Below are 6,011 nucleotides of genomic sequence, written 5' to 3'. Positions count from 1 at the left end.
CATTCACTTCATTTACTTCTATTTAACTATTTAGCCCTTTGGATTATTACATACCCACTGACCAACTTTCATTAAATCTTTGTCTTGTAAAAAACAAAAACAGGGTACAAGGCCTTGGAGAAGAGGAAAAACAAATGTGTAAAATACGTCCTGGGGTTTATAATCTAATTAGGAGGATAAAATCAACCAAGTACACAACTAAATAGGAAACCAGGCCAAGAAGTCTTGGGACGATGTCTTGGAGTGGGTAAGGCTTCTCCTATGAGACTGAGAAGGTGCGAGCTATTCTAAGCGAAGAGAATTGTGAGTAACAGTGGGAAAGCCCAGCGTCTGCTCTGGGCAAGGCAGAAGTTGGGGGCGACGTAAAGTTGGAGAAGCCAGCTGAAGACAGATTATGAAATGCTTTCAGTGCTAGGGAGTAGTGCCTTGGAAAGAAACAGGATGTGTATTAGTCAGAGTTGTCCAGAGAAAATGGAACCAATAGGATACACAGGGATAAATATAGGAGGAGGTTTATGATAGGAATTGGATCCCATGATTATGGAGGTTGAGAAGTCCCATGATTTGCTCCGTACAAGCTGGAGAACCAAGAAAGCTGGTAGTGTAATTCAGTCGGAGTCCAAAGGCCTGAGAACCAGAAGCACAGATGTCTGAGGTCAGGAGAAGATGGACGTCTCAACACAAGCAGAGAGAGCAAATTCATCCTTCCTCTGCCTTTTTATTCCACTCAGGCCTTCAGTGGATTGAATGATGCCCACCAGCACCATTGGTGGAGGTTATCTCTACTCAGCCTACCAATTCAAATGCTAATCTCTTCCAGAGATACCCTCACAGAAACACCAAGAAATGATGTTTTACCAGCTATCTGGTCATCCCTTAGCCCAGTCAAGTTGACACATAAAATTAACCAACACAGAGCCCAGGTTTAGGAAGATTCATCCAGGCAGCTTGTGCTGGGTAGAGTCAGACAATTCCTGAAGCAGTCCAGAGGGGAAAGGACAGTCACAGCTAGCGCAGAAGTGGTGGAGAGAGAGCAGAAGGCAAAGATGGGAGAGGTGGGTAACCCGCCCCTATTACCCTCTACCTTGCTCAAGTTCCAGCCAAAATGGTCTCCTTGTTGGACCTCAAACATGCCAGGCATGCCTCCACACAGTGCCTTTGCCTTTGCAACAGTCTTCCCTGGAAGTATGTAAGTCTCATTCCTTCACTTCTACTCAAGTCCCCTTGACCACCAAATATAAAATAGCACCCTTCCCCAATCATGGCACTCCCTAGTTCTGTTACCTTGCTTTATTTTTCTCCATGGCATTTATCATCATCTGACCTAATATATATTTGTTTATTTTCTGCCCATTCCCAATAGTGTGCAAGCTCCATGAGGGCACAGATTTTTTTTTAGTTCACCATCATAGCCTCAGTGCCTAGAATAGAGCACACAGTATGAATACTCAATAAATAACTGCATTGGTTTTAGATGGGTAGGTTAATGTGACATCAATGGTTTGAGACTGTGACATGGAAGACAGTAGTACGTTTAACAGAGATAGGAAAGTTGGGATAGAAAAATGTTTGTTCAACATGGAACATGTTGAATTTGAGATATATGAGATTAATTGAAAATTCAGGACTAGTCCAGAGCAGACCTGCAGGGAAGTGGAAGGCAGAATCCAAATCTCCAAAGAGTAAAAAAAAAAGCTGAGAGGAAAACGGTTGAAAGGAGGAGCAGGACGGAGAGTCAGGTACAAAGGGCACAACCATAGATGGTCAAGGCCATAAATGGGAAAGTAAATCACTAGGTCAGAAACCATAAAGAAACATTCAGGTTGAATATGAAATATGTCAGGAAAAGGTGACTGGGGTCAAGGCCATGAGAAAGAGCCATTAGGTCTTTTACAGGCTGCACTTATTCATGCTGGCTATAGGGAGCCAGGTAGGACTCATGGCTTAGCACTCAAGAGCTGCCCTCCACAAGTTAGACCAGGGCGAGAAACCCAGAGTTGGAGGCATCTATTGAGCTCATCAGGAGCTGTGATACAAAGATCTGGTCTCTGCCCCAACTGAACAGGAGTGACAACAGAAACTTTGGGAACTGATGAGTCACTAAGGAAGAAAATGCAGAGCTCGAGTTGCAACTAGTGGCCCCAGGGTTAAACTGACCCCCAGGAATGTTGTGTGTGTGTGTGTGTGTGTGTGTGTGTGTGTGTGTGTGTGTGTGTGTATGTTTGGTGGTACGTGGGCCTCTCACTGTTGTAGCCTCTCCCGTCGCGGAGCACAGGCTCCAGACACGCAGGCTCAGCGGCCATGGCTCACGGGCCTAGCCGCTCCATGGCATGCGGGACCCTCCCGGACCCGGGCACGAACCCGCGTCCCCTGCGTCGGCAGACTCTCAACTACTGCGCCACCAGGGAAGCCCACCCAGGAATGTTTTATTTGGGCTACACAAGGTTTTATTTTTCAAATTAACATCTACTTTTTTATTTAAATTTACTTAATTTATTTGGTTGCACCAGGTCTTAGTTGCACCCGGCAGGCTCCTTAGTTGTGGCATGCGAACTCTTAGTTGTGGCATGCATGTGGGATCTAGTTCCCTGACCAGGGATCAAACCCTGGCCCCCTGCATTGGGAGTGCAGAGTCTTAACCACTGTGCCATCAGGGAAGTCCCTAACGTCTACTTTTTTTTTTTTTTTTGGCTGCGTTGGGTCTTCATTGCTGGGCACAGGCTTTCTCTAGTTGCAGTAAGAGGGGGCTACACTTCATAGCCGTGTGCGGACTTCTCATTGTGATGGCTTCTCTTGTTGCAGAGCATGGGCTCTAGGCGCATGGGCTTCAGTAGTTGTGGCTCGCGGGCTCAGTAGTTGTGGCTCACGGGCTCTAGAGCACAGGCTCAGTAGCTGTGGCACACGGGCTTAGTTGCTCCACAGCATGTGGGACTTCCCAGACCAGGGTTCAAACCCGTGTCCCCTGCATTGCCAGGAGGATTTTTAAGCACTACACCACCTGCGAAGCTCCCTAACATCTACTTTTAAATGTTAGAATTTTCACCAGAAAACCCTTATTTCTGGTTTATCTTGCAGAAACTGGAAGATCTGGTGACACTGGGCTAACATTTCACTTGATAATAAGAGTCTGAGCTGAGTTGTGACTGCTGCCTTTAAAGGAAGTGTATAGGGTAGGCTAGGCTACGAAATAGAAGGAGCTTAGAATGAAAACTTGTTTCTTGTTCACTCAAAGTCCAGGGTCAGTCGGGCAACTCTCCAGAGCAGCTTTCCTCCTGGCAATGACTCAGGGATCCAGGCTGCTTACACCTTATGGCTCTAGTTTAACTTACGGTCTCCATGATCAGCAGGGAGCAGCAGCTGTTCAGATCAAGCTGCTCCATAGCTTTTAATATGCTTCCTACTTGATGGGACACAGCTCCTTCCACTGACCGTCTATCTGCCAGAACTAGTCATATCTCCCCCAGTAGGGAGCTGAGAAATGGGGAGCTTATGGATTTGGGGTGAGCAGTAAATGTCTCTGCCACAGGGAGCATGTGCTCTGTATGCAGTTTGCCACAATGCCTACCTACCAGGCTGCTTAAATGTTCCCTTTAGCTGCCTGATTCCTGGAGGCATCTGCATCCATAGCCTTTGGGGCAGAAAGAGAGGAGGGCTGGTAGAGAACCTTGTGGAATGCTACCAGAGGCTAGCTCACAACAGAACCCTACACTGGTGGGTGTCTTTCTGCCTTTCCTCTCCTCCCCAAGGTAGCTGGTTATCGAGAGAGCCATCCCTTTCCCACTTTCCTGGGCACACCACTGAGGGATGCCTGCTTTTTCTCCAGAGATGAGGATTCAAAATGTTCTTGTGCTCCAGCCATTGCATATTTCAAATTCCTCATACTCAAGAATACTCTTCTATATTCTATCCACTTTACTTCCCTTTGCATTGCGTTTTTCTGTTTACCCTTGTTCTGCAGAGCTGAGTAGGAACAGAGCTGCAACAAGAACCTGCACTACTAGGCTCTAGAAATTACGAATCCCCATGTAAAATGTTATTCAGGAAGATAATTTATGTGCTGTCCCTTTAAAGTGCTTGCTTTATATATCTTATTTTTCCCCTCTGGTTTTTAAAATTATTATCATTTGTTCCTCCTTTTCTGCCTTCTTTTGGATTAAATAACTTTTTAAATCCCACATTAATTAATTTATTGGATTTTTAGCTATACTTCTTTGCATTATTTTTTTTCCAATAATATGGGTTTAATTGGGAAGTAAAATTAAATGTCCAGCAAGAGGAATTAATTGGAACAAACTGTTTTTCACAGCTAAGCATAAAATTAAGACATAGCAAACCAGCAGAAGTGAAATAATTGGTTTATAATGAATTATCATTTTTAATCACTGAGAGCCCCCAAACCTACTCATTTTCCTTTTACAGTAAATTTTATTTTTAGATTAATTCTCGTTTTCCTTATTACAAATGCAATACTTACTACAGAATAATTAAGATACAATTAAGTGAAAAAAAGTCATAGGAAAATCACATGCCTCCAGATATTTTCATGTATCCAGATACCACCACTAATAAAACCTTGATGTTATATTTCCAAATCCTAGTCTATGTTTAAGTTGTTTAAGTAAGTTTTATTGACTTTAGGCACACTATCATAGTTTACATAAGCATCCCATCAATTGTGAAACCCGAAAGGTTTCCAACTAACCCATTCTTTTTTTTTCCTTTTTTTTTAAATTGGAGTATAATTGCTTTACAATGGTGTGTTAGTTTCTGCTATATAACAAAGTAAACCAGCTATACATATACATATATCCCCATATCTCCTCCCTCTTGCGGCTCCCTCCCACCCTCCCTATCCCACCCCTCTAGGTGGACACAAAGCACCGAGCTGATCTCCTTGTGCTATGCGGCTGCTTCCCACTAGCTATCCATTTTACATTTGGTAGTGTATTACTTCTCTGCATTTTTTTTTTTTGGCTGCATTGGGTCTTCGTTGCTGTGCGCGGGCTTCCTCTAGTTGCGGCGAGCAGGGGCTACTCTTTGTTGCGGTGCACGGGCTTCTCATTGCGGTGGCTCCTCTTGTTGCAGAGCACAGGCTCTAGGAGCTCAGGCTTCAGTAGTTGTGGCTCACGGGCTCTAGAGCGCAGGCTAAGTAGTTGTGGTGCATAGGCTTAGTTGCTCCGCAGCATGCGGGATCTTCCCGGACCAGGACTCAAACCCGTGTTCCCTGCATTGGCAGGTGGATTCCTAACCACTGTACCACCAGGGAAGCCCTCTGCATTATTTTTAAAGTTCCCGTTCTAAGGCTTAGAATATCTATCCTTAACCTTTCATAGCCTACTTAGAGTTAATATTGAATCTCTTCAGACAGAAGGACCATCACCCTTTACGCTATAGTTGTAATATACACATTACACCTAAATACATCATAAATCCCACAACACAGTGTTCTAAAATTTGCTTTTAACAATCAGATGCATTTTTTAAAAATTAAAAGGGAAAAAAGTCTATATTTATGCAGCAATTTACGATTTCTGAAACTCTCCATTCTTTCCTGAAGATCTGAATTTCCTCTGGTGTCATTTCCCCTCAGCTTTCTTCTTCTGGCACTCTAAGAATCTTGTTTCTCTGCTTTCAGGACTCTGTAGTTCATGGGAAGCCCATCGCCATTCAAATTATTGTTCCCCTGTATATGATGTTACTTTTTTTCTGAATGCTTTCAAGATTTTCTTGCTATCATTGGTTTTCAGCATTTTGACTATGATAAGCCAATGCAGTTTTCTTTATATTTACATTGTTCAGGGTTTGCTGAGCTTCCCGAATCTTAACCAAATGTGGTTAACTAAATCTACAGTTTGGGGGTATTATTTCTTCAAATATTTACTATCCTATCTCTTTCTCTCCTCTCCTTTCGAGACTTCAGTAACATGTTCTATCTTTTTTTTTTTTTTTTGCAGTACACGGGCCTCTCACTGTTGTGGCCTCTCCCGTTGCGGAGCACAGGCTCCGGACAC

Source organism: Lipotes vexillifer, unplaced genomic scaffold (assembly GCF_000442215.2).
Source record: "Lipotes vexillifer unplaced genomic scaffold, Lipotes_vexillifer_v1.1 scaffold2700, whole genome shotgun sequence".
Classification (NCBI taxonomy): Eukaryota; Metazoa; Chordata; class Mammalia; order Artiodactyla; family Lipotidae; genus Lipotes; species Lipotes vexillifer.
Note: the sequence above shows the minus strand (reverse complement) of the source record.